The sequence below is a fragment of the Scylla paramamosain genome, chromosome 6 (genome assembly GCF_035594125.1).
Source record: "Scylla paramamosain isolate STU-SP2022 chromosome 6, ASM3559412v1, whole genome shotgun sequence".
Classification (NCBI taxonomy): Eukaryota; Metazoa; Arthropoda; class Malacostraca; order Decapoda; family Portunidae; genus Scylla; species Scylla paramamosain.
The window spans coordinates 25,939,497-25,952,212 of NC_087156.1; the positions used below are offsets into that span (position 1 = coordinate 25,939,497).

General features: G+C 41.1%; 1 protein-coding gene across 1 annotated transcript in view; it reads right to left on the minus strand.

The window, feature by feature from the left end:
• LOC135101512 (cytosolic carboxypeptidase 1-like) overlaps positions 1-12,716 on the minus strand; it is a 37,691-nt gene that overhangs the window by 8,041 nt on the left and 16,934 nt on the right.

Below are 12,716 nucleotides of genomic sequence, written 5' to 3' on the forward strand. Positions count from 1 at the left end.
TGCATATATATATATATATATATATATATATATATATATATATATATATATATATATATATATATATATATATATATATATATATATCACTCAAACTACTGCCCTATTGCTTTCATTTCCTGCCTATCTAAAGTTTTTGAATCTATCTTCAACAGGAAGATTCTTAAACATCTATCACTTCACAACCTTCTATCTGATTGCCAGTTTGGGTTCTGTCAAGGCTGCTCTACTGGGGATCTGGCCTTCCTTACTGAGTCTTGGTCCTCTTTTTAGAGATTTTGGTGAAACTTTTGTTGTTGCCTTAGACATATCAAAAGCTTTTAATAGAGTCTGGCACAAAGCTTTGATTTCCAAACTACCCTCCTATGACTTCTATCCTTCTCTGTAAATTTATCTCAAGTTTCCTTTCTGACCATTATATTGCTGCTGTGGTAGATGGTCCTTGTTCTTCTCCTAAATCTATTAACAGTGGTGTTCCTCATGGTTCTGTCCTGTTACCCACTCTCTTTCTATTATTCATCAATGATCTTCTAAATCAAACTTCTTGTCCTATCTATTCCTAGGCTGATGATACCATCCTGCACTTTTCCATATCCTTTTGTAGACATCCAACCCTTCAAGAAGTAAATAGTTCATGGAGGGAAGCCACAGAATGCCTGATTTCTGATCTTTCTAAAATTTCTGATTGGGAGAGAGCAAACTTAGTACAGTGGAACCTTGGTTCTCGAACTTAATTCGTTCCTGAATGCTGTTCGAAATCCAAAATGTTCGAAAACCGAAACTATTTTCCCCATAGGAATCAATGTAAAATGGATTAATCTGTTCCCAGACAGTCTACTCTTACTCTGTCTTTGCGGCTTATGACAGACACTCCCCCAGCCAAGATGGCTGCTTCACAACATCTCCAGCTCACAAATTATTTATCCAGAAAGGATGTAATGAGTGAACTTTGTGACACAGAACTCATTAGAAGATACTGTTTAGACCAATCTAGTGAGGGAAGCCTTACAGAGGGGCACAGAGAGGACCAACTCACTTACCGCCAAAATGAAGGTGATCATAACACTTAGACATCTTGATGCTGGGAAAAGCTACTGAAAAAAATACAGTTGTGCAGTAGTGATGGCATTGTGGGTCATCAAGAGAGCCACAGGTAGCTCGGGATTACTCCTGAGCGCCGAAAACTGTTTGTTTACATTGAGGCTTTTCAACAGAATCACATTTACCTTATTTCAAAGATTGAATTATTGTCTTACGCTCTGTATCTCTCCTCCAAATATATAAAAACGAAGTAGATATCTATAGAAACTATAAATTAGTAATAAACGGCAGTTTTTGCTATATCTTTTAATATTTGAAATCAAGTAACCTTGTTTGAGAACCGAATTATGATGTTTCAACCGAAGCAATAACGAATTCAATAAAAAAAAAAAAAAAAAAAAAAAAATGTTCGAAAAGGGAGGCATTCAGTAACCAATGATCCAATGTATTGTTCAAAGCTCCAAAAAGTTAATTCCTCCATCTATCAACTCGACACAATCTTTCAGATAACTATCCCCTCTTCAATGACACTTAATTGTCCCCCTCTTCTACACTGAACATCCTCGGTCAGTCCTTTACTTATAATTTAAAGTGGAAATTTCACATCTCATCTCTAACTAAAACAGCTTCTATGAAGTTAGGTGTTCTGAGATGTCTCCATCTGTTTCCTCTCCTTTCCAGCTGCTAACTCTGTACAGGGGCCTTATCCGTCCATGTATGGAGTATACTTCACATGTATGGGGGGTTCCACTCATACTCCTCTTGTGGACAGAATGGAATCAAGAGCTTTTCGTCTAATAAATTCCTCTCCTCTAACTGACTGTCTTCAGCCTCTTTCTCATCGCTGCAATGTTGCATCTCTTGCTATCTTTTACTGTTATTTTTATGCTAACTGCTATTCTGATCTTGCTAGCTGCATACCTCCATTCCTCCCACGGCCTTGCTGCACAAGACTTTCTTCTTTCTCTCACCCCTATTCTGTCCATCTCTCTAATGCAAGAGTTAACCAGTATTCTCAATCATTCATCCCTTTCTCTGGTAAACTCTGGAACTCCCTGCCTGCTTCTGTGTGTGTGTATATATATATATATATATATATATATATATATATATATATATATATATATATATATATATATATATATATATATATATATATATATATATATATATATATATATATATATATATATATATATATATATATATATATATATATATATATATAGCAGTTGTGTTACCATAATTTGGTTCTTGAACAAAGTTACTTGATTTCAAATATTAAAAGACAGCAAAAACTGCCGTTTATTACTAATTATAGTTTCTATATCTACTTCGTTTTTATATATTTGGAGGAGCGACGCAGAGTGTAAGACAGTAATTCAATCTTTGAAATAACGTAAATGTGATCCTGTTGAAAAGCTTCCATGTAAACAAACAGTTTTCGGCGCTCAGGCGTAATCCCGATCTCTCGATGACCCACAATGCCATCACTACCGCACAACTGCATTTTTCCAATAGGTTTTCCCAGCAGCAAGATGTTAAGTGTTATGATTACCTTCATTTTGGTGGCAAGTGAGTTAGTCCTCTATGTGTTCCTCTGTAAGGCTTTCCTCACTAGACCGGTATAAACAGTATCTTCTGATAAGTTCTGTGTCACAAAGTTCATTCATCATATTCTTTCTAGATAAATAATTTGTGATCTGGAGATAGTGTGAAGCAGCCAACTTGGTTGCATCTGTCATAAGCCGCTAAGACAGGGTAGACTGGTGTCTAGGAACGGATTAATCTATTTTGCACTGACTCCTATGTGGAAAATAGTTTCGGTTTTCGAACATTTCGGAATTCGAACGGCATTTAATTAAGTTATTAAGTTCGAGAACCGAGGTTCCACACACACACACACACACACACACACACACACACACACACACACACTCTCTCTCTCTCTCTCTCTCTCTCTCTCTCTCTATATATATATATATATATATATATACATAGCGTATGCTTCTTATATCACCTATTGAAATGTTTGCATACAAAAATCTATTCAAAACCATAAAAGGCATATGCTTTAGCAGCAGCAACACCAGCAGCAGCAACAGCAACCATTACCACCACCACCACCACCACCACCACCACCACCACCACAACAACAACAACAACAACAACAACAATACCAATTTGTTAGGATGTTTCTTTCGTCTTGGGGATTAATAGAGGGCTGTGAAAGGGGGATGAAGGCCATACGAGGTTAGAAACAAGTATTTGGAGAGAGAGAGAGAGAGAGAGAGAGAGAGAGAGAGAGAGAGAGAGAGAGAGAGAGAGAGAGAGAGAGAGAGAGAGAGAGAGAGAGAGAGAGAGAGAGCAAATATTAAATTCAAGATGTAACTGACTGCCTAAAAAAAAAAAAAAAAAAAAAAAAAGGGCATCTCTTAACGGAGGGAAGGGTGTTGAAAATGAACGTATATGACATCACCGTGCTTGATAACTGTTCAAGATGGGAGAAAATACGTGGAAGCAGAGGGGGAGGGGATTGGGGATGAGTGTAACGTATGATGGAGGAAAACAAAGACAAACATAAAGGGTGAGAGCGTGACGGAGAACAAGAAAAGGGGGAAAAAAAGAAAAAAAAAAAGAAAGGAAACAAGAGAAAGGAAGACAGAAGAGGATTTAAGGAAGGACTGGAGAAATATGAAAAAAGGGGAAGGATAGGGCGTGAAGAACAAGAAATGAAGGGAAGGGAAGAGGAGAAAGAAGAGAGATAAACGGAAAAGGAAGGGAAAGTAAAGAGAATTGGAGGGAGTTTGAGAAGGGTTAAGAGGAAGGATGGAAGGAAGGAGAAAAGCAAGAGATAGATGCAATGTGAAAATGTGAGGAAGAGCGAGGAAAAGACAAGCAAAGAGAGGAAAAGACAAAGGAAAAGAGAGAAGGAAAAGTAAAGGGAGGAAGAGAGAGTTTAAGGAGGAAAGGAGAAAGGAGAGAAGGGGGGAAAACAAGGAGTGAGGAAGAGCAAGAAAAATGGAAGTAAAGAAAGCTACCATAGGAGAAGAAAAGGGAAAGTAAAAACGGGAAGGGAGAAAGGAGAAAAGGAGAGGAGAGAGAGGGAGAGGTTACTTTTAAACCGGACTTTGGGAAAACCAATTACCTTGCCTTGATGTGTGTGTGCGTGTGTGCGTCGCCTTCTTCTTCCTCCTCCTTCTCCTCCTCTTACTCTTCTTCTTCTTCTTCCTCCTCCTCCTCCTCCTTCACAGGCAAGATCCGGCACGCCCCTCAAAAAAATGCTCACCATATAAGATCAATATTAAGTATAAGCAGAAGTATCCGGAACAATCTCTCTCTCTCTCTCTCTCTCTCTCTCTCTCTCTCTCTCTCTCTCTCTCTCTCTCTCTCTCTCTCTCTCTCTCTCTCTTCCTTCAGCGTTAGCTTCCTGCACCTGGCCTTATTATTATTTATTTTCAATGCATATAACGTAAAAACATGACTAGCTTAAATGTCATTATCCTTTCGTCTATAAAAAGGAATAAAAGGAATGAAGGAGGTAACAGTGAGTGGAAGGTGCAGAAATGTAGGAACGAGAGAAGGAAGGGAAGGGAGAGGGGCGTGGGAGGGAATGGAGCGAAAGAAAGGAGGGAGTGAAGACGGGTGGAGGCAGAGGGCTTTCCATAAGAGGTATCATCAAGAGGAGGCCTTCTATGACGACAAAAGAGGGACAGAGGGGGAGGCTGAAAGAAGAGGGAGATGCTGGAAGGAGGGAGAAAAATAAAGGCAGAGAAGGGACAAGAGGGAGGGAAGAAAAGGATGAAAAGTATAAATGATGGGATACAAGAAGAAGACAAGGAGGAGGATATATGTAAAACGTCGGATGATTCTCGTGAGTTTGTTTGGGAAATGACACTGGGAAAATTCAAGGTAAACGTGATTGTATCCGTAGCGAAGTTATGGTGGTGGTAGTGGTTGTGGTAGTGGTGGTGGTAGCAGCAGCAGCAGCAGCAGTAGTAGTAGCAGCAGCAGCAGCAGCAGCAGCAGCAGCAGCAGCAGCAGCAGCAGCAGCAGTAGTAATAATAGAGAAATACAAAGGTAGATACCCTCTATAACAGGAAGTTTATCGAGAAGGAAAAAGTTTAAAGGAAGTTCATCGAGAAAACACAGGAACTAAAATTACATCATGTAGATTCTAAAACATTAATACACCCCATCATCCTTCCCCCTCCCCCCATACACACAAAAAGGTAAGCTGCTGATGACACGGAAGAAACTTAAAGGCTTTCAAGCGTACACTGTTAAAACACGCGCCGACCTTCACCACTCCTCTTCGCCCTTGCCCCCTTCCACCACCATCACCACGTCATTTTTTCTCCCAGGCGTGAGGTGAAAGATAGTCGCAGCAGGTGCACGGAATCAATGATAAGAAAAGAGCGTGGAATGGGATAGGAAAGACAGGTACAGAAGGAGAGCAAAGTGGATAGGAGATAAAAGAATGGCTGAAGGAAGGGAGACGAAGGAATAGAAGATGAAAGCAACCTACAGGAAAGCAAAATGGTAAAGAGGAATGAAAGGAGTGAACAGAACAAAGAAATGAAACAGGATATGGTGGAAGAGAAAAACAAACAGAAGTTGAGGGATAATCAAAGAAGGGAAGAAAAGGAATATGACAAGAAAGGGCTATGAGATAACAGTAATAAAGAAACCATTCCACCAACACTGACAAGAACGACAAAATAAAGGTTGACTGACTGGAGCTTATGGCGATGCAACAATGATGGTTAATGCTACCGCCACAGGAAAGACGGGAGGGGTGCGGGGAAGGCGACGAGAGGAATGGAAGGGGAAACACGGAACTTGTATAGCGAGAGAGAGAGAGAGAGAGAGAGAGAGAGAGAGAGAGAGAGAGAGAGAGAGAGAGAGAGAGAGAGAGAGAGAGAGAGAGAGAGAGAGAGAGAGAGAGAGAGAGAGAGAGAAAAAATAAAGTATAAAGGTAATACACGACCACCAGAAAAAAAAAATCAAAACAACAGTAGCAACAAAACCAGACACAAAAAAGACACCTGTTTTAATGTATCCCTCCTCCTCCTCCTCCTCCTCCTCCTCCTCCTCCTCTCATCATACAGAAGTACAATACCTGATGTGGCCGCGTGGCTTTGTGGTTAAAACTCCTACCGCGGAATCATGGCTTAGGTTATGCGATACTCTGGGTAGACGGCAACAGAAGTAGGAGGTTGAGGACGAAGCGGGCCCGGGAGTGGGACTGAGGAGGGAGGGAGGGAGAACGCTGCGGCAAGGTGGAGTTGGGGGCAAGGGCGAGGGCAGAGTGGAGGGAGGGTACCTGTGTGTGTGTGTGTGTGTGTGTGTGTGTGTGTGTGTGTGTGTGTGTGTGTGTGTGTGTGTGTGTGTGTGTGTGTGTTGCACCGTCTGGGCCAGCGTTGAGGTCACCTTCGTTCCACACACCACACGCCATGCACTCTGTCCTTCCCTCCTTCCCTCGCATTACTCAAACCATGGGGTTCTGTGTTTTTTTGTTTTAATTTTTTCTATAATGTATTTTCGTTAATATATTCAACATGTAAAGCTACTTAATTTCTTCTATGATATTTTCACCTTTCTTTCCATTTCTTTTCTTGTTTTCAATTTCTATTCCTTTCTATGTTTCTTATAGACTATGAGCGTAGCCAACCCTTTCCATTCCATTCCTGACTCTTTTAGGGAGCGGCATGTTATCCTTTTCTTTCTTACAAGAAAAAAATCCGTCCTTGGCCTGTTTCCCCTGATACATAAAAGAAAAAAAAAAAAAAAAAAAAAAAAATCCACTCACGCAAGCAAATTCATCTGATTACCACACTAACCACTAGAACACCAGCACCACCACCACACCCAGTTTTATCCCTTGACCATGATCAACAACAAACATGATCGAGGCACGCAAACCACCACCACCACCACCACCACTCGCCCGCACCGCCACCGCCTCTCCCTAAGTCTACAAATCTCATCAGTCAAGGCTATATGTGAAAGTCACTGGCCGCATTAAGATATATAAAACGAACCGTAAACAAAACATTAAACCTAAATTGTGCAAGATAATGATAACTGATAAAAGGAGACGAAGTATAAATGAATGTGATATATGGAAAACAGAATTGGTATGGAGTGCAGAATGTGTTCGTACATTTTGTTTTGCTTCATGCTCAGTTGATGGTTCTGTTTAAAAAAAGTCGAAGTTTTCTTTTTTCATATCATAAAAATGTTAGAATTTCTGTAAAATGTACTATTTTTTATTACGTGACTCGTACATTTACCTGTCCATGACTTCAGAAGGTAAACAGCGTCAATTATACAACCCATGTGCAAGGCCTACACCACCTCGACTTTAAGGTTTAGTTCATGACGCCGCTCATACAATATCAGTCCAGGATTTTCAAAAAGTTCCCTATTCTTTACAAGGTCGTTTATCCAGTGCCTTATAAAAATTATGATAGCCTGTTCATGATTCTTGTATCACTCGAGCGCTTGTTCTGATCAGCACTGGATTAAATCTCTGACTGCAGCAGCTTCTCCTCAAGCTTGATAAAACGACATGGTGTGTGTTAAGCGTGTTACTTTGAAAGACACCCCAGGCAGTAGAGGAAGTTATAAAGTAGTTCAGACTTTAAATGCCGTAGTCTTATTTTCGCTCGGTAAAATTCGTCCAGTGAAGTAACAAATGTCACATCATTTTGGCAGTCGCAGAATTATGTGTCTTATTAGCGCTGAGTTTCCTTACATTCACACTATCTTCATCTTCTTTCACCTCTCCAAGTCCTTGCCACTCCTCCCTTCCCCTCTCCAAGTAATTTTATCCTCTTTTCTTTCCCCTCAATAAGCCATTTTTCCTCATGTTCCTCCCTACAAGCCTTTTTTCGTCCCTTCCAACTCTCTAAACCAGGGGTCGGCAACCTTTTGAACATAGTGTGCCAATTTATAATTCATGCCACTTTTTTACTACCTTGCGTGCCAAATGTTATTTTTTCAGCCCTATATGTAGCCTACGAAAATGAAAATCATAATTATACACTATGACTGAGTATGTAGTGACCATTGTAATTAAAGTAAAATGTATTTTTCTCCATATACATAACATAAATGTGACATTTTTTGTAGCATTTATTATTCTTAGTAACTAAAAATATACTTCTTTATTTTAAAATTGTACTCACATTATTAATGCGATCCTTGCCCTTGCTTCCCTTTGGCCAAAGTTGAAATTTCAGGTGAATATCTGGACACCTTGAGCTTTACACAACCCTCAGAATGATCCGTTGTAAGGTTGCTGCGATGGGGATGGAGGATGTGCTTCATGTGTGAAAATATCTGCTCGCACTGATATGTAGATCCAAATGCTGATAGCAATGCAAAAGCTACTTTCTTCATGCAACTGAATTTATCAGGCAGTGATGTCCAGGAACTTAATATGGAGGCTGCATGATCAGTCGTACTAGTTTCCAATATTTCTCGAAGATCCTTAAATTTAGCTGACCACAATGATGATGCCTGAAAGTCAATTAACTGCATTTGCAACTCCTCAGTTTCCATCCACTCAAAAAGAGATGCGTCCAACTCACTGTATCTAAACGTGTCTGGTCTGATTAAAAAGGAAAACACTGGGCCGATGTTTTGGAAATCTTTAAATCTGATTGAGAACTCAGATTTCAATTCTTGCATGTACACCTGAAGATCAGTAGTGTTGATAGGATGAGTTGCAGATAAGTTTTTCAAGTTTTTGAAGTAACGGAAAGAACCATTTTTAATATCTGATGAGTAAACTGCAAGCTTTGCAACAAATGCCTTCCAAGTATCATACAAGTCCATCACTGTTTTTCCTGCACCTTGCAAGAGAAGACTGAGGTCATTTAGATGTTTGGTGATGTCTGAGAGAAACATAAGTTTCACAATCCAGTCTCTGTCCTCCAGCTCAGGGTAGCCTTGGCCTTTTTCTGTTAAGAAAAGCTTGACTTCATCAAAGCATTCCACAAATCTCTCCAATACCTTCCCACAGCTTAGCCACCTAACACTGCTGTGCAAGGGTATATCTTTGTAAGCACTGTCCACCTCTTCAAGGAAAGCTTGAAACTGCCTGTGCGTAAGAGAAGAGTGTGCAACAACAAAATTCACTACTTTTGTTACAGTAGCCATCACCTTGTTGAGATCAGAGTTCGAGATTTTGGCACATAAATTTTCTTGATGAATTATGCAGTGCAATTTCAAAATGGGGTGTCCAATTTTATCCTCAACAAGCTTGGTAAAACCCTTGTTTTTTCCTACCATAGCAGGGGCACCATCTGTTGTAACTGCAAAAATCTTTCTTATGTCAACCCCTCTCTCCTCAAAATGGTCAGTGAATGTCTTCAGTATGTCCTCCCCCTTGGTAGTGCCATACATAGGTTGAAGACAGCACAGCTCCTCGTGTATCTCTGTGTCACTGTACCTGGCAAAAACAGCCAGGCGGAGAATGTCATTTATATCCACGCTTTCATCCAGGGCCACACTGAACACAGGTGTAGTTGTTAAAGCAACAGTTTGTTGCTCACCTACATTAGCAGCCATTTCAGAAATACGTCTCTCCACGGTCCTAGCTGAGGCAGGAATATCTTTTATCCTTGAGATGATCATGTGTTTGTTTGATATGCCATCAAAAAGCACCTCAGAGCACTCTAGGAAAGCTGCTTTTATGAAATCTCCATCAGTAAAAAGGCTTTCCATGCTTGGCAATACACAGAGCTAGTTTGTAACTGGCCTCAGTTGCATTGATTTTGCTAGCACTCAGATTCTTAAACACATTACTTTGTTTCTCATAGCGGGATACTGCTTTCTTAATCGCTTCAGTCTTGTCTGCACTGTCCTTGAAAGTCTTCTCGTGTTTTGTTTCAAAGTGTCTTTTAACACTAGATGTGCGGCACACGACATTTTCGCAGCAGAGAGCACACACAGCACGATCATTCTGTTGAATAAATCCAAAGTCATTTTGTCCATGATGACTGAAATGATCGGACATCAAGTTTGACTTTTTTCGCAGTAGCCATGGTGAGAGTAACTAGCAAGAGCGTCACTCAGGGCAGCTAAATAGTCACTGAAATAGCAGCGCTGCTTGACTGATGCGTCACCAGCGGCGGGGGCCAACGTGTCTCATACTCGTCTACATCTCGCTGTGCTCACGTACACCTCATCGCGGGTACAAAACATTTTCGTTTTAATTTAATCATTTTAATATATCAAAAGAAAGAATTATTTAGAATCATACGAAAATTTAAATCATAATTGTAAGGATGTACAATACACATTCTCTCTCTCTCTCTCTCTCTCTCTCTCTCTCTCTCTCTCTCTCTCTCTCTCTCTCTCTCTCTCTCTCTCTCTCTCTCTCATTATTTCGTTGCTTTACTTTTTTTTTTTTTTTGCTCCATATCACGTGGCGTGCCATAGGCAAGCACTCTGCGTGCCAAGTCTGGCACGCGTGCCATAGGTTGCCGACCCCTGCTCTAAACTATTCCTCCTCGCTTCCTCCTCTCCAAACACTTTCTCCTTCACGCTTCAGGCCTGTCACGTGGCGGCTGCAACAGCATAGCAGCAGCACGGCAGAATAGAGGCCGCGGCGAGATATCTGGGCTAGGAATTTCCTGTCGAGGGCCGGCACACTGGTCTGCTGATGCTCGAGTCCACGGAGGCCACCCACATCGGCACCAGCAGCACACCACACGCCCCGCGCCTCACAGCCACGTCATCTCTCTCCCTCCCGGCGACGCAATGACTAGGTGTTGTACGGTGATATAACAATGAAAGCTACAATTTGCGATGGTGTTTTTCCACATAAAGGTAATATCACCTGGCGCCCACGGGAACACTCGAGGACACACACACACACACACACACACACACACACACACACACACACACACACACACACACACAAAATACATAAAAAGTTTTCTTAATATCACCCCCCAAAAAAACTAGCATTGCCGTCCTAATATGAGACTCATTTAGGGAAAGTAATTGTAAAAGCAAGGACAAGAGAGTGAGAGAGAGAGAGAGAGAGAGAGAGAGAGAGAGAGAGAGAGAGAGAGAGAGAGAGAGAGAGAGAGAGAGAGAGAGAGAGAGAGAGCAGAACATCTATTTCATAAAATGTAAAGCACACACATAATAAACAATCAAATTTGCAAAGCGAAATACAATTATGTAGTTCCTCCAGTAAACTGACCAGAACGTCTCTCTCTCTCTCTCTCTCTCTCTCTCTCTCTCTCTCTCTCGTGCCAAGTGTGACTCCATCAGAGAACCACTTTCCGGTATCTTCGTTAGTGTCTATGATCACCTTTATATTTTTCACCACTTTACTAATTACTTTACTTACAAGTACACGTGGGCAGTGTGAGCCTTAAAGGAATATCATGTAAACTAGGACGCAACTTTTATATTTTGTTTGTTATCAGGTTTTGCGAACATGAGCTGCAAATTGGCAATATAATGAGAAGACCCGTAGCCGAAGTAGATCGAATAATTATCATCCCACTCCATTTGCTTAGAACAGAATATTCACTTCCTAAGTATACACGAGTACACTACCTCGTGAAGGGCTATATATTTTATTCATTTCTGGGGGTAGTTTGACAGCATACCAAGAGTGTACAGTGGTGTCACCACGTGAAGGGTTCCTTAATAAACTGCTCGAGCTTCAGCGGAACATCAGATTGTAGGTATATGAACTACTGGGATGACAATGGGACTTTAGCATAAAAAAGCCAGTTGTTTGTAGTATAAATGATCAAAGTTGCATCAATAGAAAATATGAATGCCTTGCTGAAATGGAAATGGCAGAACCTATCACAACTAATTACACAATGTTCACATTTTTTCAAATACTCTGTTACACAAGCTTTCAGTTCGCTAAGCCCCCATATTTATCTATATTGGTGGCTGCGTAAATCAAAACAATACACCCTGTATGACGGGACCACATTATGTTACGATACCGAGTAAACAGTATTAGCAAGGTATTTCCGAATTACGTTTATTAATTTTCTCATCTCCGGCTTAATATTATATATTATTTGATCACATCCTGTGGTAAATTTGACCTGCTGCTGTCTTTTTAAGCATCGTCTTCACCTGACTCGTATTTGCTGTGAAACTTTTTATTTTCTTGAAGCGTTCCTTAACTTCATGTTCCCTTGTATTAATGATGATAAAGCTTTCTGGCATTGAAACTTCGTTACAGAGCACATCCACTGTTGGTCAAGACGCTGTATTGAACTCTAGCACTAAACTGGCCGCTACCGCCACCACCCCGCTGTGGGTGAAGCTTGCATGGTCATGAATGTTGCTGCTCTTTACATTAACTTTCAGAGACCTGCACATCACTGCTGCAGTTACTGAGCCTTATTGGGGCAAGGTGCAAGAGGATCCGGAGTTAGGTCCGGTTGAGTCATGCGGTCAGTTCCCTCGCCCACGCCTAAGGAAATACGGTCCCTCACCAAGTCTCTTCCTTGTCGGACGCAGCGCCGCCTTATTCCTGGCAGGCTACGGAACAGGTCACGACGCATCAGGCACGTGTTTCCGTGTTACGTAACGTACCGTATTAACGGGTCGTGTTAAGAGTCACATTTCTTTCTGGGAGGGGAAAGGTTGACGTAATGCGAGTGTCATACGAT